General features: G+C 40.7%; 1 pseudogene across 1 annotated transcript; it reads right to left on the bottom strand.

The window, feature by feature from the left end:
• Positions 1-285: 285 nt before the first annotated feature.
• Positions 286-26,978, bottom strand: LOC106904905 (protein FAM222A-like; annotated as a pseudogene). Its single transcript, XR_015764875.1, has 3 exons — positions 26,617-26,978; positions 16,497-16,665; positions 286-2,682 (listed from the first exon to the last, which is right to left on the bottom strand). The product of XR_015764875.1 is annotated as a protein FAM222A-like (transcript).
• Between the last annotated feature and the right edge of the window lie 931 nt (positions 26,979-27,909).

Here is a 27,909-nt window from a genome sequence, read left to right as displayed (position 1 = left end):
GAACCATCACTAGAAGCAACAGTCAGTCCTGCAGGATAATTACTTGATATTCACGAATGGACGGAAATTTAACACAACTTTACGAATAGCTTTTCTCTGATGGAGAATGGCTCATTTATAAAAGTGTAGCTCCTTTAAATGTTAAGAACTTGCATCACTAAAAAGTATTTACAAAATAAGCAATGCAGTACACTAAACTCAGGAGTAAAGCTCTAAATCCTTCTGTAAGAAACTAAACAAACTATCATTTAATGTAGAGTATGAATAAATGTCACAACATAATACTTGTTGGGTTTTTAAAAAATTTATTTACTTGACAATCCTTATTAAGAAGAGACAAAAAAAGTGTTTGATTAGGGTCATACATTTCAAAAAGTTATTTCATCAACATAATTTATGGAGATAACTCATGTGTCCATATATAATAATTGCACTTTATAATTATAAAGACAGTTTGCCACGTAACCCACCAAGTTGACAGAAATAAATAGTCTCGGAGAACCATTGCAGACATATCAAGTGCTGCTCACTCATACATTGCAAACCATTAGAGATAATATAGCCCTGCAAAGAACAAGACAGTAAATGAGTCAGGCAGCCTACTCTCAAAAACAGCTATTCATTATGAGAAACAGTCACACAATCTTCAAGAGTTGGAGGAGGGGAGGAAAAAGTTCACTCGACAGATTTACCTTTAAGAATGCTCAAAAAAAATATCCCCGAAGGGTGCATCTCGCTTGGCCTGAATGCAACAGTGTTCATCTGACAGTCAAGATCAACTGAGCTGAGAAGTGAAACAATTTATTTTAAACGTCAAATAACAAAACTCTGTGTTCGTGAGCAATATCTTCTCATATAAGCTTTAGGAGTTGCTTCATGTTGATAGAGAATACTTTGTTATGACTAGACTTGGCTTAAAGTCAGGACAGACAAAAAGTTTACCGGTGATCCAACTCTAACAAGAGAGGTAAAAATACACAACTGTATTACTAAACTTTTTAAGAGATCCTGCGATTACATCCTTTTTGATTGATACCCCTGATTATTTTTGATCCACTTCCGTTTTGTAAAAGGTCGACGACTGCAAATACAAAATGTACGATAAACGGACAAAATCCAAATGCGATCAAGTGCTCAGCTTCAGTGTTTTAAATCGACAGTAGTCAAAAATAAAAGGATCTGTAGCGTAAACCTGCATCGTGACTCCTGATTATTATTTACTCCCGTTTTCCAAAGTGTTTAATGCACAGCCTTCTACAAATACATGCACAAACTAAAAAGGCATGTGTATTTCACGAACGTTCGAAACTCGCGTGTCCCAGAGCGGCGCCTCATCTGTAGACGGGGAGCTGGATGTGCTGCTGCTGGTGTTCCAGCAGCGGAAGCATCCCCCCATGGCTTCGTACCCACGGCCCAGCATGCACTCTTTGATGCAGGGAGGCTGAATCTCACTGATGAGGCACTCCAGAGACTGCAGGCTGCTGCTGAGTACCGCGGCGTGGCACAGGCTGAAGCTGGGCAGCCCGCAGGAGAGGTTCTGCTCCGTGCTGTAGGCCTGGGTTTGGTGGTGGTGAAGATGAGGGTGGTGCTGATTAGGATGATGTGGATGTAGCTGGGCTTGGTTTGGCTGATGGCAGCTTGCTTGGAGATGAGGATGGGCGATCCCTACATGTCTAGGCCTGGATGCGCACGTATTTGTTCCCAACACCTGAGAGGAATACCCGTCGGTGCCCGGGTTGTCCCAGAGAGGAGCGAAGTACTGTCCCGCTGTCCGCTCTTTCTGCACGGCGGCTCCCACGCTCCCGAGGCGCTGCCCGTAAGGCAGCTGGGAGGAGCAGGGCAGAGGGTGGCAGCTTTCGGGAGAGCCCACCCCGGCCTCCGCTGCTCTGCAGCTCTGAGTGCCGTTACTCACGCCGTACATCCTCACCGCCTCCTGCTGATAGGGCTGCATTGGGGCTTTGTGCTGCCACACGGCGTAGTCGCCCCTCTCTAGGTATCCGGTTTTGGCTGTGTCTGAACTCTGCGTTGGCAGCACTGCTCCTGCGAAGGCTCGACTACTCTGGGGCGGTACTCCAAAGACAAAGTCTGATTCCGGATGTGCCACTGCCGCCACAGCCTGCAGCGAGGGGCTGGCCCGAGCCTCTCCCCCCAGCTGCTGGGCCTGGCTGTGGGGAACTCTGCTCATCCGCCTCATCAGGCTTTGAACCTCTGCCAGCTCCGACTGGGAGGCCAGGCTCTGATCTCTGGAGGCCATTCCTGCAGCAGAACAAAGTGCTTCAATGGGTACATCAGGGGGCTTATATGAACCTGCGTTATAGGCTTCATGCCTGTGTCTGACTGTGCAGCTATCATTCAGAGGGTTATTGTACGGTGCCACAGAAGTCTGAGAGTTCATGTGTTTAGTCCTCTTGCCCTCAGAGCCTTTCAGAACGCCCTTCACCATGGAGGCTTTGACGATTGCCAGCAAGCCCTGGTAGCCTCCTGAGTGTGGGTGGTGGTAGGGGCTGTAGCGCTGACCGGTGGTGTCCAAGCCATTCACAGTTTTGTTGAGCTGCTTGTGCTGTGGCACCCGTACATCGGATGGAAAGATTTTGATGGAGAGCGGGTTGTTGGCGGTCTTCTGGGCAAAAGCGTCCAACTCTGCAGGAGATGGGTACCGAGAAATCATGGACCCGGTCTCTGCTGCAAAACAGGCAGACAGGAAGAGGTGATTAGAAGCCAGGCAGCCCAGAGGAGACTTATTCTGTCACTTTTTCATTATTCTGCAGTCTCAAATCTGCCATAGGGGATAATTGCATATATAAAGCGCAGCTACTAACTGAAGCGCCTTTGGCATGCTTTAAACTGAACTTAATGATATTAATTTAGACTTGGTATATCCCCAATAATTAGTTTGGCAAAAGATGTAAAAAATCTTAAAAAAAAAACAGGAGGATAATAGATTTTCTAATCCACTTTTTTTTTTTTAAATAACTCACTAAGAGACTAAGAGAAAGCACTGCTATGGTTAAAGTGCTCAATGTCCTTGTAAAAGTGAAGGATTTAACTCATTATTCTCAATCTGTGGTACAAGTACAGCTGGCGGTACTTGTGCTGCTTTCAGATGAAACCTTAGTATTTACTAATAAAAAGGTAAATATGAAGCAAATAAGCTGCAATGTTGAGCCAATAAGCACAAACAGCCAACAGGATCATTTTAGACCCAGCAATTTACGCACACTGATCTCTGCTTCAAACAGATACTCCTCAGATGGGAGGTGCGATGGAGAATGGCTCAAAACCACATCCAATAAATGAACCAAGAACAAGCACTGGCAGCTATTGCTAGTGTGTTTCATTTACCTCTGAAGTTGGAAGTTGAATCTGAGAACAAACATCTATTAGAGCTGCAGTTAAAAGAACAGAAGGGTTAAAAGAACTGAGGCTTATTGCTGCTACTAATACCAGCTAATTGAAAAGCCTCTGCAATTTAGGAATTGAAATACAAGAAGGAACACATTCACCAACAGAGGTTCCATGTATTAATGTGTGGGAAGGATTTAATAAGATTCAAACTATCAGAAGTGCAAAAAAACAACAACAACAAAAAAACTGTTTATTACTGCAGTTGTTGCTATGTGGCAGTTGTCTCCAAAATCTGGGTCTCCAAATTTACATTACTTCCTGTTTATTGTAGAGTTATGTTCAAGAAATGCTTAAAATGCAGCAAATAGAAATGCTTATCATTGTTCAAACTAAGATATTTAAGAAAAGTCCTCATTTTTTTAATCATCAATGTGTACTCAGATGAATGATGTCATTCTAAAATGTAAAAACTGCAGTAACCTTTATAAAAAATATGTTTTTTTACAGACAATCTGTGAAAACAAATTGTGTTCCTCTGCTTCCTCCCTGTGGTTCTATTTGTGGTCTCGCGCTGTTAATTAGCTTGTGTACATGCTGCTCATACCTTCCCCTTTGCTCTCAGATAGATTACAGCTAGTTCTTCAAAACAGGATGCTGAGGTTGGTAGCATGGCCATTAATCACTACAAACAGTTTTTCTGTAAAGGTAAGTTGATTCTCTGCTAATTGCACACTGAACAGCACATATACAGGCATGATTGACAGCACTGAAATATTCCTCTGCGTTTCTGCAGATGTCAATAGGAGCACTGGGAAGAGGTGGAGAAACTTGACTGTTTGACTTTTTTTATTTTTTCACAGATTATCTGTCTTTATACTGTTAAAAAAGAGTGACAGGTACAACAAATATATATATAAAAAAAATTTTAATGTTACATACTGCATTTTTAAGTTAAAGAAAAAAATAATTTAGTGTTTCAGCTTGTTCAGACCAAACGTGTTCTGTAAAGAAAAATAACTCATTTTATGGAGGAGTTAAATTCTGAAACTTTGCAAACATTTATTAAATTAAAGATATTTTAGAGAGAAAACAATACAGCCTACTAAAAAGAAACGATCATAGAAATCCCTGATAGGGATAAAGTGACTTCAATTCATGTCTTGAATTTATTCAAAAATATTTGCACATTTCGTCTCATAATCAGGAGCTGGCACAGAAATTACTGTAAAAGATTTAAGTTCTAATAGTTGATAGGCTGCTGCAAACTAAAAGAAAAAAAAGCAATTGTCAAGAACGTCGCTGATGAAAACCAATTTTACTTTGTCCTGTCCTCTTTTTTTCTGCACATTTCAAACACTATTATTTGAGCTTATTATGCGGCGCTGCTTAACTTGTGTTGACAAAGAAAAGGTGGCAAAAGCGCTTTATTTTAAAAACAATAAATCACCGCGAGGAAATTACTGCCGCCTTTCAGATTGACGCTTTTATGGAATTTCTGACAGGGTACAGAAAAGTCTCTGAAATTAACCTAGATCACACAGTGAGCCAGTGGAAATCATAGCATGCAAAGAGAACAAAGCTGTAATCTGCAATAAAGAGAGAGAGAGAGGAAAAAAAAAAGAAACCAAACACTTCATTTCATTTTCAATAACAAAACCAATTCCAGCTATGCAGGGGTGGTGCTTGCTCACTGTTCCCATTTGAAATTGATTTGGGAGTTCATTTCATCTCAGGCCCACAGTGAGCCTCCCGACTGTGAAAATGACTCAATCTACAAGATCCACCTCATGAAAGGAATAAATTGGGTGTTTAAAATGCAGGGGGAAAAGAAAAAAAAGAAGGGGAAAAAAAAAAAGAGGTAAGGCAGAGTGTTCAATCCACCCGACGGTCTCCCGGCGGAGCAGAAGGAGCGAGCACCATGGTGCCAGGAGTGTGAGTGAATTCTGCAGAGAAATACAACAAAGCAAAAACAGGCTTTATTATGTTTCAGCGTAGTGCTGCTATAGAAAACAATGACATCTGGGATGTTGAAGGGGTGTTTGTACTGTACACAACATCAAGATGTGAGCTCGCTCCGCTCCGGTTTCCCATAATCCTGCATGTGAAGGAAGAGGTAACGCAAAATGCCAGCTGTAATAATAACTTACAGCTTTTGGCTAAAAATGTTTTATTCATGACCGTAAAAAAGATAAGAGGAAGAGGATCATAACCACCTAAAAGGAGCTTAGATTACTAAAAGAAATGGCACATTTAAAAGCGTAATAACTCCTTGCATCACCACACACCAGGATTAATATCATTCCTCCTCGATGGGTAGTACGCAGCTACCAGCAATTGATAATTTAGCAGAACAAATCAAAACCTGGCAGTTTTTTTTTTTTGTTTTTTTTTTTTTTGTTTCTAGTTGTGTAAAATGTTAAGTGCTGAGCCCTGCGTGGTACGACCGCACTTCAAACGCTCCGAATGCTAACACGTCTTCACAGGATGTCTGATATTGTTAGTCCCACAGATTACAGCCCTGTCAGAGCTGAGGAGACACAACACAGCTGCACTTCCCACTGCGGCTGCCTTAATGTGGCACGGTGGAAACCTCATTAGCAAACAGGCACTCTGAATTCACATTCCTCATCTGAGCAACACCGCTGTGTGACATATGCATGGGAAAAGGGATCCGTTTAGGGGTTTTTTCACTGACAGAAACCCAACCTCTGCTTAGTGTGAGGTTTCATATGAGATCAGCATGATCCGTATTAAATTACTCTAAACTACAGCCGGAGGTTAAAGGTTTCAATCTAGAGGAGATTCATTGCAATTGCTGGTGTTAAATAGCAGCGAACAGCAGCAACACGGTGAGGTAAAAAGAGGATGTTAATATGGTCTCGGTGTAATAAAATCATGTCTTGAAGTCTTTATTTCTCCTCATTTGCCCATTTCAGAAGGGTTTTTTTTTTTTTTCCGCCAAGTTCAATGCTCAGTAATGACAATCTGGCACTGTGATAACTCGTGTTTCACCCTGAAGCAGACAACTAGACAAAAGCCTCCTGCCAAGAGGCTGCTGTCTCAACCAAATGCTCGACATGATGCCTCATAGAGATCGGTGAAACTGGACCGACAAGTGGACAAAGAATAACCTCCACGGACGGTTCCCTGAAAAGGTCCGAAGAGGTAATGTGCGGAATCCACAGTCAGGCTGTGAAGTATGCACCACACTCCGCAGACGGAGTTTGTGTTTGTGGCGTTTGGGGATTAGTTTAGGAAGACGATGTGGAAAAACAGGTTAGGAGAAATATATCTATAGCTGCAAGCTATTAGTTTTTATGTCTGATGCAAATTATTGCACTTTGCAGGTGTTAAGGTAGTTCAAAACTACAAGATAAAACAGCAGATCTGAACAACAAAACCTTACTTTGTGACTTTAGCACAAAAAGCAATACAAATACTACAAAAATACAAAACGTATGCAAGTTTATGGGAACACAACTTCAAAAGACAGAAGTAGCAGACACAATTTAGCTACTGGTTCTTTATATTCCCAATTTACACTGTGAGGACAACATCACTTGTGAAAAGTCTCCTCTCTCCATCTTGACCACATCACAGCCGCACTCCCAGGGCTTTAACTTCACTATGATGTAGATCAGACCTGGTCATAAAGCACAGTGCCTTTGGATGGAACAAGTCACATAAAAGTGAACAAATATAAATTGACAAGTAAGCTTTTAATAGATTGCACATGGAATACACCTACACTTTATGAGGTACACCTGTTCAGCTATTTCATAACACAAACTACTAATAATAACATGACAGGAACTCAGTGCCATTAGGCATTGAGTGCTGATTTGCTGGAGTTCAAACCAGCCATCAGAACTTGGGAATAAAAAATGCGATTTATGTAATTTTGAATGTGACACAGTTGTTGGTTCCTGACAGACTGGCAGAGTATTACAGAACCTGTTGATGGAGCACAGTCCAAAAAAATAGAAAATATCAAGTGAACGGCAGATGTGTCGACGTAAAATCCTTGTTGATGTCTGAGGAAAATGGACAGACTGGCTGGAGATTACAGAAAGGCAAGGGAACTAGATTATATTTATATTTTCAATCGTCGAAGCAGAAGACAACAAGTGTCACTGCTGTCAGCTACACACAGGAAACCAAGGCTACACATCCACCAGGTCGGTCCGATGAGTCTCAAATTCAGCAGCATTCAGATGTTGAGACAAAAGTCAAAGTGAACGTCATGAAAGCATGGATGCCTCTTGTGTTGAATCAGTGCCTCAGGCTGTTGGTTGCGTTGTCATGGCGTGGGGGACAATTTCCTGGCGAACCCTGACGCCTTTAATGCACTGACTGATATTGTGGAGCTATTTTTATTCTCACAAAAGATAGGAAAGATGTACCAAACTGATATAACTGTAAAATGTGCAACCTTTCAACTGCGGAGATGTTTTATTTCTGCACCTGAGGGTATTAGCCAAGTGATTTATTCCGCGTAGCAAGTGTTTTATTGTCTTTACAGACAATAAAATGTCAGCAGACTCAGCATATACACGGATCACCTGCCGTTGGACCACAAGAGTGTTTTGGTGACCAAAGGCTCATTAACAGATAAGGGTCAAAACAAGCAGTTTGCAGACTAGCTTTGGAAAAACCTATCTTTAGTTTCATTCTCAAAAGTTTTCCAGCCCACTGATTACCAAACACTTACCTTGTCTGACCTACAAGACAGTGGCAAATACTTCTCAGCCAAACTAAAAAGCCAGCTAGCAGAAGAAATAATACAAGCAGCAACTGCATTGTTTAACCATTTATGACTCAATTCTCACAACATTGGTTCAAGTGGTAAGCCAGAGTCCAACACCTGCTGATTTAGCACCAGTTATTTCAGTCGCCACAAGTTTTACTGTGGTGAACTGATTCTATTTTGGCAATAGGGCTTTCTGGGCCAAGAGCAAGATCTTGTCTCAACAGACACGAAAGGAGGGTTTATTGAAAATCGTAGATCAAATTGTAAAAATCAGGCATAAGCCAGAACCAGAAAGAGACAAAAAGCCCCCAAGTAAGTCTGCCTAATTGAGGAGAAAACGAATCAGTATTAACATTTTCGAAAAAGCAAGTAAGAAATTGATAAATGCAAACGTTGATGTACTATAACTTTATTTAGTTGAAAAAGTCAGCACGTAGCGTCATTTATTACAGCTAGAAATTAATGATCAGGCCCAAAATCTATGTGTAGTGATGAACTCAGACGTGAACCTTGATAGACACAGAAAGTCAGTTACAAAGTCAGCCTTCTGTCACCTGAAGAACATTTCTAGCATTAAATGACTAAAGTCCCTGGGGGACCTAGATAAACTCACCCATGAGTTTATCTTCAGTCTTTAGTCGAATATATCTGATGTATATTTTATAATGATTGTTCTTGATTATTTTAATGATGGCATTTGACAAAAAGTAATAACTTGTTACTTGTTCAGTAGTTGGTTACTGTATCGTGTTTTATCATGTAAAGCACTTTGAACTGCCTTGTTGCTAAAATAAGCCATACGTATAGACTTGAACTGAATCTATGCGCCTAGTGGTTTGTATGGATGAACTTTGTCCATAAGCTGTGAGCCAGTAAAGAAATTTAAAATACATTAAAAAAAATACATCAAAAACCATGCCCAAGTGATGTAATCACTTGGCACCAAGCTGCTTCAGGTTCTTAACTGTGTTTTTATTAAACCAGTTAAAACTGGACACAGCAGCAGCCCTTGTTAAGCACTGGAACTGCTTCGGTGGAAAAACACTAACAGTGGAAGGTCACACCGTACGGAAAAACACAAATGTTGCTGAGCGACACTAAAATCAGTATTTCTTTAGGGTTTTTAACTAAAGAATTAATAGCACAATGTGAGATTTTATTTTTTCCTGTTTAACACTGAGAAAACCCTGATAGATGTTAGGGATAGTCAAGCTAAATTTGAGATGCCACTGTTGGTAGGAATCTTACTGTCACGCAGTTAAAATCCCTGCCAATAAAGTCTCTGACATCGCAGCGGAGGCATATTGACCCCCTTCTTTTCAGAACTGCATCAATTTAGCCACATTGGAGGGCTTGTGAGCAAGAGCTGCTTGTTCAATATTATGCCCTAAATCATCACCGAAGGTAGTCACAAAGCATTAACCACTCTGAACTGTAACTGGTGTACAACAGGACAGTGAAACGCGTGTGATGAAGTGATACAATACAAAGCAAAGACAGCAGCAGCTGCTGCGCCGTCCGTGGGTTGCAGAGAGAGCAGAGAAAACAGATGATCCACCAGTTTCCATCTAATCTAAGAAACATGATCAGCAGAATCTCCTGCAGACATCATGTTGATGATGCACAACAACGTTCTCGCATGTAAGGCACCGCATGCATTTTAGACGGCCTGCATGAGGGCCGCAACACACAGCTCAGCCACATGAAGATGAGAGTCCCCCAAACACACCTCAGGCGAATGCTGCAAGTCTGTAAGCCCCGTCTCAGTTACCTGCTTTGAAAGACACACACAGCCCGTCATCTAGCTAGATTTTGAATGTGACAGATTAAAAAGATCCTTGCTTGGGAGGCGTCGGTTGTGCGTTTATTGCAGAAATATGATCTGAAAGAGGCTACTGCTAACAAACAGTGACCTAAACTGATGCCACTGAAGGCTTTCGGTGCTTTAGATTTTTCTCTGCGTTCTTCTGTTACTAACTGAATGAGCCGTTGATGTATTCCTGGGAGTAATTTTGATAGGTCAGGCCCTTCCTGGGAAAGATCTCCACTCCTCTATGATTTTTCCGCTTTTGGGTATAATGACTGTCAGTGTCGTTTGCTGGAGTCTCAGAGGTTGCTTAACCTTTTCCGGACAAGTAGATGTCAGCAACTTTGTTTCTTACCCAACCACGGTTTAGTTGGTGTAGATCAGGAGATGATGCGTTTCAGACTGTTTAGCCTACTACAGGGTATCACCAAACAGCAATCAGGCACTTTTTTTTTTTGCTTGGCTATTGGTATTTACTAATGACACTAATATTTTTCAAATAGCATCCTAAACTTTCTCACATAATTATAGCGAAATGTCAGCTCTAAGCTCCTTTAAGACAGGTTTTAAACAGGCTTTGAGACGGGCTGCATTTATACAACAAAATTTAGAGCTGTGAAATAAAGATAAGAAGTGAAAACAAATATAAGGCCGTTCACATGACGACGGGGGGAAATGGCAGCTGTGTGTTGTGAGGTGAGGAATGGCAGGAAGATAATTAGCAGCCTGACCTTAAGCACTTAATCACCCTGAACCTGCAGCCTGCACGCTGTATCTCCGCTCAGCACTGACGGAGAGCGGAGCGAGCCCAGAAAATAACAGCAGCCTCTTTTTGCGAGCGGCCTCAGCCAAAGCCATCATGCAACGCTTTAACATTTTTTGACCTTTTAGCATTTCCCTCAGGGCTGATTGAAATCAGCCACATGGGGCTGAAAACCTTGGTTGTATTTTTTATTGTCCTTAAAAACGAGCACAGCGGCACTGATGTGATATGCAGCATGAATTCTGATAAATTTAATGGACCTGGACTTAAATTGCTAGTTTAATTGCAGCACACGCATTAAGCTATTAAAGCAGAAATGATCCACCTCATTCTGATTTCTCTTTTCTATTTAAGCAAGGGAAGGAAAAAGAAAAAAGGTTTAGAGTGGCGGTGATTTTGCAGTCTTCATTAGGAGATTCAAAAGTTAGTTTAAGAATATGATTGAACACTGCAACATTTTTATTTGTGCAGTAGCATATGCCTCCTTCATTCAGTTCCTCTTTAAACTGGATAATCTTTTTCCCGTGGTCACACTCGAAGCTTTACCCCCTTCCGAACGACCCCCGCCCCCCTTCCTGCAAGATTAGAGCAGAGACCTCATTGTTTAGGAGCAGTTTGAGTTAATCACTAATTTATGGGCAAAACAACCCAGGGACTGAAACAGGAGTTGGACAAGCTCATTGGGTTTCCAAACCCACAGCTTCCAGCCGTCTCATGCCGAGGGAACATGAGGAAACAATTACAGCGACTCCTAGATATGATTCCCACATGAGATAAAACTAGAATATAACCATACCCGACGGCAGAACTGCCAGGATTAGAAGGTCTTTTATCTTCGACTAAGGACTTATCTTGAACACTTGGGTGAGATCACTTGTTTACTGGTGTCAGAACCTCAGCAGGAACGCAGCTCTGAAAACAGGCGGTTAATTACAGAACAGCACTTCTCAGCAGGCGTAAATACTTGTTTACTACACCAATAATACCGATAATAAAAATACTCTCGCCTATATTAATAACGGGGGACTGAGCGCAGAGCATGTACAATGTCTTTCAAACCTATTTCTCTGTTGCTATGACAACTCCTTCTATGCATCCAGTTGGCCCAATAAGCCCAGTAATTAAAACCCATGTAATTAATTGGTCCTGCCTTCATCTGTTTGAAACTAGCCTCTGCGATAGACTTTCTGCCACTTAGCCAGAGTAAACAGCTAAACTGAGCAGCTGCCAATATCCTTCTTTAAAAAATAAGACATAGACACCAATGGGAAAAAGAAATTCTGCTCTTTATTTTATTTAGAGAATTATATTGTTAATACTTTCTGCTCTGTACCATACATGTGTGTTAATGTCATTCCAAGCAAAAAAGAAAAGAAGAAAAGTTGCTATCAATGACCTTTTGGTTGCAGCTGGAAAGGGTTTTAACTCTATTTCTAAATAATCTGAAGTAATTCATTCTAAAAACATTAAGATGCGTTCAGTTAGAAGTCTGAATTTGTTATCTGTACAGCCTTGGTTTTATTTTGTGTTTTGAAGTTGAGAAAAACAGGTTTTAATAGGAAGAGCTCCCATGCAATTAGAAGGTTTTCTAGCAGGTTTGTGGACTTGATGTTTATGCACTCGACTTATGTGTGTCATCATTTCCCAAAGAATCACCTTTTGAGATAAATCAAATGAAACATCAATCGTATGCCATTATCATAAATTCACTTTCAGGAAAAGTTTAGCCTGATTTGAGACAGAGAGGACAAGTTCAGAGAAAAAAAGAAAAAAAAAAGCTGTTATGTTCCTCTTTGTACGCTGTATGTCAATAACCAGATTTGTTGCACTGTAACTCTGGCTCGTCACAGCATTAGCTGCAGAGACTTGAGTCGGTTTCAACTGTTCGCCCTGCCAAACTGCGCATCAGATCTGACTGCTAATTATCTGCATTTCCCTCTGCAGGGCAAGACACAGACATGTGGACCCCAACATGAGCTCCCCTCACACTAGCCTCTCTATTTATGACCTTCCGTGGTAAACAAACCAGAGCAAAAACACAGACACTCATTCACCCCATTTTCACATGGCTCCCTGTTTCTGTGTCAGTAGCCTCGACACGAACGGTGCTCTCAGAACCGAGTGACCTCAGGGTTCAACGCTCAGATACGTGCGCTCGAGGAGGTTCTGGCGAGGACCTCTTTGCGCCAGTGTCATTCCTCATTTGTTTCCACGCCACTTTGGCCCCAGCTTGGGCAAACCTTCCCCTCTCTAAGCCAGCACCGAGCCCAGGCCAGCAGCGTGGGAAAAAAAAAAAAAAAAAAAGCACTCGCAGTTCACACAGAGATACCGGAGAAGAGTGGAGCTCTCATTTGCTCTCATCTTCGTAACACTTTCTCGGAAATTGCTCACATGGGGTCTCCCGTAGCTGTGAGAGCTCTAGTGTTCCTTCAATTTATTGATAGCTAAAAGTGGAAATGGCTTTGAAAAGCGCAGCAGTGGCTAGAGGCTGTCCCTTTTTAACTCGCTCCAGCAACGACTCGCTTAATGAAAAAGCGTGGACCACACAGACTGAGCTCCCATCAGGAGCCTATTCCCCACGGCTGTGCTTGAAATGTCAGGCTTGAGCTGGAGGGCGCAGTGCAGAGGACTAAGGATGGGCTGGGAGACGAGGGGGAGTGGAGGCCCTGCAGGTAAACAGGATGAGAAATGCATCCTCGGATCCGCCCGAGGCAAACCAGGCCCTTCTGTTACAACAATTAGCAGACAAGTGCTCCACTGACTCCAAATTAATATTTAATAACAAAGAGGTATTTTGCCTAAGGAAATGAGAGATGAGTAGATGGAGCATTCAAATTTGCACATAGCTGGATACACACAGTTAAGCAACAACTACATAGGGGAGCCTTAATTAACTACGCAGTCTGTCAAGCCACCAGAGTGGTACTTGAATCGTTTTTAGCTGTTTAAAGCTCAGGCTGATCATTCCTGTTATATGCCACATAACGGAAGCTTTAAACGACAAAATACAAAAGGTTTCGTGACCTCAGCAACTTCCCATGGCATGGTGCCAGTCCAAGTGAAACTAACAGGATGTCCAATAATCCAGTGTAAGTGAAAACACCTGCGAGAAGGTGCAGGTGTTGGGTGTAGCGGTCTAATTACAGAACCATTAAATCTGAAAAAAACAAAAACAAAATAAAAAAAACAAAGGATGTGCCTCCTTTAGCTCTAATTCAGTTCAGTTTGTTTTTCAGTGCCAGAGGACAGCAAGTTACTTGAAAGAGCAGAAATGGTAAAGAAGTCTTATCTGGTTTCATTTCTTTCATTCTTGTTGCAAATGTTTTGTTAGTAAAGCAGGACATATTCAGAGACACATAATCGAACGAGGCATCGTCTAAATGCCATTTGTTGATTTCTTATGCACATTATGACCGAACGTATTTGCTCATCTGCCTTGCGCACACATGTGACATCCCATTCTTGATCCAGACGGCTGATACCATCCCACCTTTTGGAGATATAACCTATAAACTCTGCAGAGAATTAGAATCACCTTTGTGAGGTCAGATGTGGGACGCATCGATGTGGACGTAGGAAATGATAAGAAATACTGTTAACATGAATAGCAATTTAATGGATGAAGAGGGGTGGGTGTAAAAATAAGTTCATATTTCTACCCACTCCTTTGAACATGTAAATATACTTTACTACCGTTCTTCTTTTGTTTTGTTTGCTTTCGTCTTACATTTATTTGATTTGTTTATTCTTTTATTAGACTATGTTCAGTAATATCAGACCAAGGCAAACTTCGCAGTCTCTGCTCTTATTTATCCAAAAGGTGTTTTTTGGGGGGTTCGGGTCAGAACAGTCAACTTCTCCCACATCAAATTTGCTCAACCATGTTTTAATGCAGGGGTCCCCAAGCTACGGCCCGCGGGCCGGATCCGGCCCAACTCCTCATTTGGTCCGGCCCCCTGAACAATACCAGAGAGCATTCAGTGTTTTTTTTTTCAACCACCAGGGGGGCTCTTGAGCAGATATGAAATTTAGTTTCCCTCAATGGAATACATACTAGTCAGTACCAGTCACCGTTTCGCTCACGGTTTTTTTCCATTTGCATTCTGGGTAAAAATCTATCTACAAACGCGAATATGTCGTCGGCAGTAATCCAGCCCCCCGGTCCACAGTTTCACTCCCCCCTCCCCCTGTCAACAAAGGTTTTCTAAGGTTTCTTTCTCGAAAAACTAAGACCGGCCCCCGACCAGAAAAGGGAACAGTTATGTGGCCCTCGCAGGAAAAAGTTTGGGGACCCCTGTCTTAATGGATCTTGCTTTGTGCATTGATGTGACGTCATGCTGGAACAGGAAGTAGTTATCCTCAAACTGTTCCCATTAAAATATTAAGAATTCTTAATCTTATGAGCGGCTGACCAACTTTATGCAATACAGTGAACTCCCCTCTAGTTACAGTCGGTATTTGCGGATTCACCCAATGACAGGTTTTTCTTTCGAACGTCACTGCAGCGTAGCCACAGAAAATCTCCCTATTCATGGATGTTTTTGTATCACATATCTAATATATTTGGGGGAAAAATGCAGCTGATTAGCTCTACCATCAAGAGCGGAAGTAAGTAAGACTGTAAATATTAGCTTTTGTGGTAGTGCACTAATGCATATTGAGGTTTAATAGGTGTGAACTATTATAATAGGCAGTTAGAAGCGTTTTTAGAGGAAATCTCAAGTATTGGCAGATGTTAAATATTTGTGGGCAGATGAGGTCCCTGAGCCTCACGAATACTGGGGGTCAGCTGAAAATCGAAATCAACATTGCAATATTTATATGTGCAATATTTGATAAAGAATATTCAACTTCAAGAGCCATAGATGCCAAAACCAATTTGGGCTGATTTTCACACAGTACCTACAGCTGGCTTATTTTTAGTGTCTGAGATGTTAGCTTACTGGGATATTTGTGATGAAGGAAAAGAAAGAAAATACTCATCAAATGTAGGTCAATCACAGTTAATACCATCTTCTCAATATGCAACAAATGTAAAAAAAAAAAAAAATTTAATTAAACAGAGAGATTTTCACATATTTGCCCACACAAACCTTCTGTTCTTTTATGCAAAAGAATCACAATGAAATATTCAAAGATTCTTTTCACTTACAAATCTGGGCCTCTATAGGTTCTTGTTTTCCCCAAAAGTATACAACAAAACACAAAAAAAATTTCTTTTTTTTTATAATATGCTCCTTTGACTTACACTTTTCTGCAAAGAAAAATTGAAATAAAACATTTATTCTCAGTGGTCTCAGTATGTGAATCTACTGTGTGCAGTGGTATAAAGATCATGAGATTTATCAATGCGTTTTCAGAAAAAAGGGATATCTGAGTGTAATTATTTAGCCGAAGGAAATCGACTCATAAATTCAAGGCCAAAAGACACCCACCCAACCTTTCAACAAAAGCAGAATAATTAGTCAGGATGAAGGTCAAACAACACCGACGAGAAGCACGAAATGTGAGCATCATTAGTGATCCTGTGTGGGCGAGCTGATTAACGCTGTAATTTCAGAGTCCACTTTGACCTGCCTGTTTTGCACGGCGGGAACACATTGATTACTGACCCAATTAACAGGCATTATTATCGAGAAGCTTGTTAGTTTAATTCAAGAAGATTCACAGCAGCTGGGCTCTCAGCTAACCCGTGTGCATCTTTGATAAGAAAAAACAAAGTCAAGAACAACATAACGTTCTACTCTTTTACTTAGCTGATTTTGCAAAACCAAATCCTCTAGTGTTCCTACTGTCATGTAAAAATCTCTCCAGCTGTGTAACAGACCAACCTTTCCGGGTGCATGTCTGCAGCGGTGCCACTGGGAGCAATAAGGACGAGGGCGAAACATCAAAGCTTTTGGGTGTGCACGCCAAATGGTGCGATGAGAAGTTCTGCTGTCTCTGGATACAGGCTAGCATGATAGTTCACTGGGCCTGCAAGCAGCCTGGGTTTTCCTGCTAAAAGAAGAAAAAAGTGGGTTTATGCAGGGTTTATAACACTTCTGTGCTACAGTTAACTGAGCCGAATGCCCGTCATGTTTAACTGTAGTTGGTATTTTAACAGAGCCATCCATAAACAAATAGTACATTATAATAGGCAGTAGGTCAAGGTCAAACAACCTAAAACTTTAATAAAACCAAACGAGAAAAAAAGCTTAAAAGAGCGTTATGTTAGCAAAGATAGCTAATAAGGTAGTAGTCATTAGTTTTAATGCTTAACAAGCAATAATGGCTATTTATTGATGACAAGGTATTAAACACATTAAAAGAATCATTAAAGCAAAAAAATAAAAAATGAATCATCGAGACACATTTACATAAATGGAATAATTGGTAGATCACAAATTGGATGTTTTCATTTTTAAAATCAGGATTTATCCTCTTGGGACCATTAAGGCTTAAAAATGATGCACTGTCCTCGGCTTTGGCTATTTGTTTTTGTTGAAGGGGAACATAAGTAATTGTGACTGTTGTCGAGAGCCGGATCATTTGCCCAGTTACATATCTGATAATAAAATACAAATCTGTCTAAAAAAAGTGTTATTGTTTTACGACAATGTACATCAATTTATTTATCCTGGTATCCATTAAAAAAATGAATAAAAAAAAATGCTATAATTTGTAATGTAATTAAACATAATTAAATATTGTTATATAAATATTCCTCTATTGAATCAAGTTTACATTAATCACAGTTCTGATTCCTGTCCGGGCCTCATGACTCTCAGTAAAAACAAAGTGAGAGGTTATGACCCAGGATAAAGCACATTATGTACTGGGATCGTAATATTTGCGATGCCTACGCAGGTACAAAACATCCTCAAAGCTGCTGAAAGGAACAACCGCTTTAAAGCACATCAGCTACGAAATTAAAGTTTAGTAGGTCTAAAATTATTGCTTCCTTCCAGAAGGCAATATTTCCATGTTGCACAGGAAGCAGACATAAAACTAAAAAGAACTGAGTTGTGTTATTCAAATTCAGCTACTCTTTGAATTACAGGGACGTAACAGTTAGAAAAGTGGAATCGCTTGGTAATGATTCAATCTGCTCCATCTGTTAAGTTGCTTTGAAGGCTCTTTCCTGTTATCAGTCTTGCTCTTTCAGCTGTAATCATACAGATTATTGCTAACCCTCCTGTAGCCTCAGGCCTGGTCGGGCTACGTGGAAAGAATAACCAGCACAGAGACCTTGTTCCTTGTTGTAAATGTATGACCGTATTGATCAGCGGAGAAAGACGAAAGCATATCTTTCAGAAGCTTGCTTGCGCTGTTTGATTTAAGCACTGTCAGAGGAAATGAAAGCCTCTGTCTCAACAAGACTTTTTCTCTCCACAGCTGGGTGGCTTCGGTGGGAAAAAGTGGAGAAAAAAAAGCCTGTAATTGAGTTAATATTTCAGTAGTAATCATGTGTGACGTTCTCTTTGATTATCTTAAAGAGTCAGCAAAATCTGAATGCCAGCAATGCAAAATATATAACGCCCTCGGGCCACAGTGAAACGCATTAATGCATGCAAATCAGGTATCTGCAAATACAGATGCAAAATGTCAGACATCCAGCAGTGTGTGGTATTAAAAGTTAATCCATCCACTGGCTACAAAGGGAAACAACTGTTTCTTTCTTTACCACACAGCAGTCCAACAAGGCTAATATCAGCCCGCAGCGTTCAGCTGTCAGATTGCCTTTCTTACTTGGTTTCTGTTTTTTTGTTTTTATTCCACCCCGAGGACCCGGAGGGGAGCTAAAGCGAGTCGAGCACAGAACAGAACATTCAGTGATGGGCTGCAGAAACATGATTACCTTTGCTTCAAAAGGAAGAAAAGACTGATTTGCTTTTTCCAGGTGCAGTCATCCTCTCACTTTTTCCTCTTTCTTTTTCTGCTCAACAGCCATTCATCTGGGACAAACAGACTTCAAACCGCTCTCCTTTTAGCACACAGGCACCAGGAGAGCTAAAAAGCCTCAGAATGATCAGAACCCATTTGGAAAATAATAGCAATTTCAGAACAATCCCGCCATTACCTTACATCTATCACAGGGGAGACACTGAAAAGAAAACGGAGGAGAGAGAGGACATCTCCAGGGGAATCCCTTCACAAGCAGAAAATGAGACATGCACAAGAATATCTTCCATCACTCCGATCATTTGCAGATGAAAGGAAATACACTAAGGAGGGAGTCGGAACTCAAGGCCTGTGGTGACTTACCTGAAAAAGTTCAAATTAAAGCAAGAAAAGATGTCAGAAACAATCGAGACTGCAGGTAATGATGGTTTCTATTAGGCTGTAATTTTCTTTAAAAATTTCAACCTCTCCTACGATGACATCAAAGTTACTCCAAATACTTTTTTTTCACCTATTGCAGAGGTGGCAGGTGAATATTATTTCTATAACATTTTAAGATCATAGGGCGCCTCAAAGCAACATAATACACAGTAAAGAACACTGTATTTAGTTAAAATGAAATACAAGGAAGAATAAAGCTAAAATACAACCAAGTTAACTTAAACAACATACAATACAAGCCAAATACTAATCAAATACTAGTCTTCAGCTAAGCAGCTTCTTGATTAAGTCCATTCAGCCATTCAGAACAAAGATTTCATAGAGGCACAGAGGCAAAAGCAGCAAAGACTCTGTCAGCTTTAGTTTTCAGCCATGACAGGTCCTGATCAGGGTCCTGGTGGTGACACATCGCCAGACAAGATCAGATCTTGTATGAAGGTGCATAACCAAGCAGAGTCTTAGCTTCCTGACAGTGTGGGAGACGACGATAATCCAGAACACGAATAAGAATCTCTGACTTGTGTTTGATCAACTGGGGAACAACATCAGTATTTTAAAGGTTTAAAAATTACTTTTTGTCTTTTTAATTTCTGGCTTTTGCTACACACCTTTTAAAAGCAGAAAAGAACTGAATATCACTACGTTACAGAGAGAGAAGATGTCACTGAGCAGTCTCGAAAGATAACATAAAAGGAGCGAATGAAGCACAGGGGAAAATACGGCCAAGAACAAAACATTGCAGAACTACATGTGTCAGAAAATTCAAATGTGGGGAGCGGCAACGGCGCAGGGGTAAAGCGCACAACCCATGTACAGAGGCCTCTGTCCTCAACGCGGCCGTCGCAGGCTGGAGTCCTGGCCCTCTGACCTTTGCATCCGGTATTTTAACAGGATCCAGATCAATCGATCAGTAAAATATCAGCTGCTTTTAAGACAACCTAAAGATGATAAGTTTCACAAAAGACTCTAATGTGTGCATGAGACAAACACCGGCTTTCAACCACGCTAGCTAGTGAACAAATTAATTTTTGTCCTTGGTCAGCTTAAGAAAATTATTCAACAAACTGACTTGATGCATTTGAAAATTTCTCAAGGAGTGAAACATTGAAGTAGTAGCAGACAGCTGAATATCGTCAACATGCCAGTGACAGCATAAATTATTGCATAATCTTTAAGGGAAAAAAAAACACCAAGAAAGGAACCCTGTGGAACCTCACAACCAAAGACGACTTAATGTTGAACTTTGCAACAGAAATGCTTTGAAATGACAAATTAAGAATCAAACCAATATTGAGCAGTGACAGATCTATACTAGATATTCCGAACATTTTAGTGTTTGGGATAAATCCAGAGTCGCCAAGACAGTGGGTGGATTTTTCCACTATCTCTGCCCAACGAATAAAGTATTCCTAGAAAAAATAATTCAACCAGTACATCAGCTTCAAAGAAAAGCAGATTGAAACTTAATGTAATAACTGATACATTTTTATCAGCAGCATCTTAACTTGCATCTACAAGTGTAGTTCAAGTCACATCGCACAAATTAGGTCAAACAACGCCAAATGTTTCCTCTCTGGTAACCCCAAAGCGTCTCACCGGTTGGAGCCTTCAGGGATCTTTCTAGAGACAATAACAAAAGCACAAAGTTTAAGCAGAAACAGTGTTTAAATCTTCCCTCTCGTAGTCTGTATCCATGCAGCTGATAAGCAGCAGGATGCAGTCCAGGGAGGGCCTGCCAGGGAGATAAAGTCCTTGTGCTTTGTCGTCCATCTATCTGTCCCCCACAGTGTTGTGATAACAATGTTTAGGCAGGCAAAGTTATTTTACAAGCTCTCCTCTCATCTTAGATAGAATGTGGCATCTGCTGCAGGCATTTCGGGCCGCTTCTTATGACGAGACAAGAGCCAGAGGGAAGATTTGGGAGGGACCTTTTCTGAAATTTGCCACAGATGAGCAGAAAAACAGCTTTGAAGTGGATATATAAGCATGTGTTCGACAAAAATCTCCTCACTTCTTGCAGTCGTGGAGCTGGCACTATTTATGTCCGGGCAGTGCGCTTCATTTCTTAGTATAGCAGAGGCTGAACGTGCATGATTAACCGCACCACCAAACGCTGCGTTAGATCTGAAACGGATTATGCGTTGCTTCACCTGCTTGGCTGTAAGAAGCAACAGGAAAAGAACATCTTTCCAAGCAACAAAAGGAGCCTTAAATTATACAGGCACCAGCATCTGTCTGCCCTTCTGTCAGACTTTTATGACTTTGTGCAGCATCAAAGGTCAGAGTAAAGATAGAAGCCAACTGCATAAAGAGCCTCCCTTTCAGCAAACATGAAATGCACAGATAAAAGAGGGCAGACTCACACACACCTTCCCTGACTTCTTCCATCTTGTCTCCTGTTCGCAGTTCTCAGGATCCTCACTGAATAATTAGAGGACAATGAAAAGGTTTCAGACGAGCCTCTTTTTCATTCTACCACATGAGTGCTATGCAAATGTTTTCCCTTCTTTCCACTCAAAAGCCAGAGACGAGGGAACAGAAAAAAAATGATTTAGGAATAAATAAATGCCTAATAAAGAGAAATTAGAACGGTAGAGTAAGACGGTCTCTCTTTGAATATGGATAATATAACAGAGAGAGTCTGTCACTACTAAGTCACAGCTTGTGATCAACTCTAAATGCTTTTGGTAAAGGTAAGTGCAGCAGAAAGCTGTCAGTAATGGGGACCAGACAAAGAGTCTTAAATAAAGGCAGAATTAGACAGCAGCTGCTGGATCCGTCTCAATACAACCCTCAGCATATGCACAGATCATCCCCAATCCCCTCATACATTTTTAATAGAATCTATTACTTCTGGATTAACTGATAAGAGCTGGCCTGGTTAAATTCTCTAATAGTTTATATAATTGGAATCAGAGCAGCACATGAGAGAGACCCAGATTTCCCCCCCTCGTCCTCTTTGTTGAGAAAGCAAAAACAGAACACTTGGGTCGACATGCAGGATAACCAAACAACCTCGGGTCGCTCGGCTCCGCGCTACAAGAATGCTCCGGGCCTGCAGCTCTCTCAACAATGAGCCTCATTAGCATTGAGATTAGCTCCTGTGGAAGGTATAACAGCATTATAGAGGCTTCCCTTTACATTTTTAATGCAGGAGCAAAATGTATGTCGCTTATCTCTGGGCGATATACTGACAGATGTCCTGAAATTCAATTAGATGTAAATCACGCAGCATTAATGGCTGAGTGACTGCGAGACGGACACATTTACATTACAGACTCTCTCATGCAAAGACGCAGCTGTGATGAAACGAAGCAAATGATTCACCCTTAATCACAGCACAAATACTCTACTGACAACCTTTAATAGGCTCTCAACTATCCAGCTAGTGCAAAAACATTCATTTAATGGGCGAAAGCAATAATATGACAACAGCAATGCCCCTGCATTACCTCTGCACAACAAAGCAAAGCCTGATTAAAACTTCAGAAAACCTGCCAAAAGTAGAATATAACCTGTTGTACTTTTGCTTTAAAAGTACAAGGCTGCCCCGTTTCCTTGCTCTATCGCCCTCCTAAATGAGTAAACGAATCAGCTTAGCAGGCCTTAATTTACTTTGTGGTGTATATTATTGGGCTACTTTTAAATTGTTCCTAAATGACATTGTATGAAAGTCACCGAATTATTACATGTTCTCTGGAGCTGCAGCCATTTTTTCCTCAATATATACTAACAAATGATCTGTTATTATATTATGTGCTAATAAAAATTCACATCTATTGGCACTTCTTGTAAAAATGAGTATGAGTATGTAGTAGAAAAATCACAAAACGTCTGCTGTGGTTCTCTAACAGTGAGCGTAATCATCCTCACATATCTGTCTCCGTCCCTCTGAGGGATGTGCTCAGTTGTTTTCCCACATTTTGAAGATACAGTTATGATCCCCCCCCAAAAAAAAAACTTTAAATTGCTAATTTAAAGTTTCTGGACGCTTACAATAATCTAGAAACGCGTACATTAAAAATGGTTAGATAAATGCAGCTACTTTATAGGAATTTTGATGATGGTGACTGGCAATTCTGGAAAAACTAAACGAAATGATAAAATAGGATAAAACCATTGAAGCATAATTTATATTCAAATAGAGAGCAATTTCTGTGGCATTGGCTTGGTTTTATAAACTGTATCTCAGTGTGAAAGTTTTCTCTAAGCAAATCACCCTACCATTGTTACAGAATAAGAAAACAAAGTTGTCAATATTTGAGCACAAATGAGGCTGAGAACAAGAGAGGCTTTGAATTCAAAGCCACAAAATCGAGCCTTATCTTGGAGAGCGGCCCTCGGGTGGGGAGTGGAAAGCCTTGGACTGACTTAAATCTGCCCTCACTCATCGCCGGTGCCAAGGTAGAAGAAACACACTGCGTGAGGTAAAGTCTGGCCAATACCAAGGTAGCACTAGAGGGTAAACATGGCCTTATCTTATCCTTTGCCCAGTATACACACTAAGACACACCGTTAAAGAGCAAAGAGATATGCAGCCAAACCTTTTTGAAGGCCTTGCCTCAAACTGATAGAAGATCTGCATGAATGGACTGGACCACAGGCTGAAAAAAAAGATCTACTGCTATCATAAAGATGAAGAAAAATATTTCAGAGTAGGGCGAAGGAAATCCCTGCTCATGCCCCGACGTTGTTCTACAGTTTTATTTACTAGATCAACATAAAGCTGTGCATAGCTGAAGTTAAAGCAAAGTTTTTAGTAAATAAAAAAAGTACAAATTTGAATATATGTTAGTATTCACCCCTTCTGGGAAATTAGAACCACATTTCATTGTTTTCTTTGCACATCTAGAAGCTGAACTTTTTGCCAATTCTTCTTTGAAAATGAGCTCAGACTCACTCAAACTCAGTCGTATTGGATGAAGAAGCTCTGTGGACACCAGTTCTCAAGTCCTGTCACAGATATTTTTATTGGATTTGAGTCTGGTATCTGACTGGGCCACTCTAACAAATGAATATGCTTTGATCAAAACGATCACCACGTGATCTGGCTGTATGCTTAGGTCATCCATTTTCCTATCAACTAGCCAGATCAGAGCATCTTCTTCCATATGAGTGTTTCCTATGTGGCAATTGGGCTTTTTATGGTTTTCTTTATGTCAGAGTCCCAAAAAGGCATGGCAATAAGTTGTCTGGTCAACAGATTCTCTCAGCTGAGCTGTGAATGTCCGCATCACCTCAAGAGTTACCCAGCTGTGCAGACGTGCCATACCCTTTCAGTTTTCAGATGATGGATTGAACAGCTCTCCACGAGATACTGAAGTCTCAGGATATTGTTTTATGAAATGAATCTACTTTAAGCTTCTCCACAACTTTCTCCTTGACCTGTCTGCTGTGTTCCACGGTCCTCACGATGCAGTTTGTTCACTAATCTTCTCAAACAAACCTCTGAAACCTTCAGGGAACAGCTGTACCAAGCTGAACCAAGATTAAATTACATCCTCCTAATTTACTAATTAGGAGACTTCTTAAGGCATGCGGCTGCACCAGATTTTATTTAGTAGAAGTTAAGGGGCTGAGTAAAGCTGGACACAAATTTTGAAAACAATGAATTATTTTCCTTTTTCTTCACATTTTTACAGTGCTTTGTCTTGATCCGTCACCAAAAAATCCAAATAAAATACAATTAGGTTTGTGGTTGTAAACCAACAAAAGTGGAAAGCTATGGGTACTTTTTGGAAGTCAGTGGACTTGTTCAAAGCTGTAGCTTTAATGTGGTAGAGAACCTAAAGATAAGCTTTCAAGCGTACAGTAGGCACATCAAGAAGAAAAGTGGCTTTGATCTCCGAACCAAATTACGATGTCGTCATGGCCCTGCTTTTTCTTTCAGAACAAATGATGATGCATCCAGTGCAATTTGGCAGCAGGATAATCATTAATTTAAAGCAATTACAGGGATAGAAGCTTGAAGGCAAAATAATATTAATGATCGTAGATGTTCTGTCCCCTCCCCAGTGAGCAGGGAGACCCAGTCTTTAACCCCTGCACCCGTAAGCCCCCCGACTCACAGCCCGCCATCCTGTTATTAAAGAAAGGACCAATTAGACAGATTTCAGAAGATGGCAGGCCGCTGGTAATTACACATGACAACCCCTAGCAGATAAAAAGGTGATTACGAGAAACTGCTCAGCATGCTCAGACTTTGACATTATCCCACAAGATGGAAGCAAACACGTTTCTTCCTCTTATCAGTCATTTTTCACCATTGCAAACTGTTAAGAGTGGCTGCAAGGAGCTATAACGTACACTTAACAGACCCCTGAAAATGAGGTAATAGATGATTGAGCAAAAACATAGAAGACCCTAATCAGCTCAACCATCCCCCCTCCACCCCTCCCCTGCATTGGCCTGGATGATAATCTTCCAAGAAAAAGGTCACTCTCACAGTGTGCACTTCCCTCCATTGAGTGATTCGGGATACTTGGTGAAACTTCACAATGAATCAAAGCTTAGCTTCACTCCCGAGGAAGCAAACGAAAGCAGGCAGCCAAATGACAAATCCCCCCTCTTTTTACTTCTTCACAGACTTGGAATTACTGCCTGGGTGTGATGTGGGATCAGAGGAATACCCCTGTGGGGGATACCTGACTGCACACTGACTGCTGAAATCCACTGAAAATTTAAGAACAAGTTCAAGCTCCGGCAGTAAAGAAAAATGTTAACGTAAGGATGCTGAATTGTAGATAAAATAAGAGTTGCGTTTGAACAGAGCCGATACAAATGGAACAAAGTACAACATTTTTCATCATGACACTCAGAAAAAAAAAAAAAAAAAGATGAAGGGGAGATAATAAAACACCAAAATTGCAGGATTTTTCTTCCCTGCCTCTGGTGGTGCGCTCTGACACTCCATCTCTCTGAGTAATAAAGGATCAGGCAAAGGAGGCAGGGTAAAACACACACACACACACACGCGCGCGCACACGCATACACACATACGCACACAGGCTTAAATTTCACACCTGGCCAATAATCTGCAGGACCTCTGCTGAGGCTAACCTTCAACCCTGGCTGCCACGGGTGCATTGAGGTGCGATGATCCCACCTCAGGCTCGTAGACAATGGAAATGGAAACCCTCTGAGGCAGCCCTGAGTGACTGATAATATACTTCAAAGCATTGCCACTGAGATGCTGGCAAATAAAACGCCTTTCTGTGCATTTTATTTGCACAGAAAGCTACCAGACAGTGCATAAGAGAAAACAATAAAAAGCACAAACCTATTAATGTCATGACATATTTGGATTTAAAACCTGCACATCTGGAAGAACTGGGTGCAATAATTATTTTATTAAGTGGAAGCAATACATAAAAAATACTTTATAAGTAGAAATTTCAATTTCATTCAGAAAAAGAACTATTATAATACTACAAGGCGATTGGGACACTTAATTCTTTCATATCTCCTCAAAAAAAAATCCTTATAGCTTTCCTTCTTTTCCCCACCTTTACTGTTATTCTTAGCCTGAAAATAAAAAAAAAAGATGTCTTCTTCTACAACAAATAATCCAAAACTAAACTAAACGCTCTGACAGTGTAAAAGAAATATAAACTGATAATGTCTTACAGAGTTTTGCTTTATCATAAGGCTTGTTTATCTTTGGTTCGCCACGGCTGATTGGCTCCCGTCCTCCTCTGAAGACGTTCTTCCTCCGCCTCTGATTTCACGGTGAGCGCTGGAAACCTCGGGAGAAATATCCATTGAAGAAGCCGGCTCCATCAACTGTACTTCCTCGACATGCTTCGACGCCCGTGTTACAAATAATAATAAAAAAAATATTATGAAAAAAATCTCAAGTGCTCGGTTTTTTCTCGAAGCCACTTGTGTATCATTGCAGCGAGGAGGATGGACTGAAAGCTGCGAGCGACTGAGGGAGCGACGTCGGGAATGCGAAGCCGGACCAGTCCTGTGCGCAGCTGGAACCGGCTCCGGGCGAATCAATCAGGACTGCATTTGAATATTCCCACGCCTCGACCAATCGTATGAGAGAGAAGGCGGGGCTTAAGCTGAAAGAAAGAAAACACTGTCCTCTATTAAAAATTGGGTTTTTCTTGTTGTATATTGGCTTTCTCGTTATTAATATTTAGAGGTTATTTGAGCTGAACATTTACATACTTCTTAATCAGCTAAAAACTAGATGAGGTGTGCAGGACCAGAAAGCATGCGTCTGCATCCATATATTTCACAGTTACAAGTTATGGGGTGTGTAAATAATAATAATAATTAAAAAAAAATACCTCTGTTCATAAAATACTTTTTTTTTTAAATTGATAAAAACGGTAATAAAACGTCAATAGACGATTTACCATGAGTTTGACTCTACTTTAAGTAATGCAAAGGTTTATTGTGCTTTTATAAGCCTTTTGCTATTTTTTTGTTTACATATTTCTGGCTAAATAATATTTCTCTTAGGGACAAGAAAAGTATGAACAATGACTAAAGTATGCTAAAAAAAATTTACAGATGCCAAATAAAAATATATGTCCTCACAAAACAAATCAGTTAATAGGCTAAACGGCAGTGATGCTTCCTAAATTGATCTTAAATAACCGTGCAGCAATTCATCTGTTAAGTTTTCTGTTGTTGTTATTAGATTCTTATTCTAAATGCATGTTCTGACCTGCATGGCTCAGGGTTGGTTTTAAGTGTTGACACTTTATGATTACCTACTATATATGAACAGAGTCAATTTAGATCCTTTTAATGTATAGTTTGCTGACTATAAAGAACACTAGATTTAACATTTTTTCCCCTTTGACAGGCCTCTGCTCTTTACCAGAAAATGTTGAATGTTCAGTCATTATTTTATGACCTTAAGCTCAAGCAGACTTGGGTGATTCACCAGGACAGTGATCCTAA

The sequence above is a fragment of the Poecilia mexicana genome, unplaced genomic scaffold, assembly GCF_051168715.1.
Source record: "Poecilia mexicana isolate PSO_F unplaced genomic scaffold, ASM5116871v1 scaffold_12, whole genome shotgun sequence".
Classification (NCBI taxonomy): domain Eukaryota; kingdom Metazoa; phylum Chordata; class Actinopteri; order Cyprinodontiformes; family Poeciliidae; genus Poecilia; species Poecilia mexicana.
The sequence above is the reverse complement of the archived record's forward strand: the minus strand, read 5'-3'. Positions and strand labels throughout refer to the sequence as shown.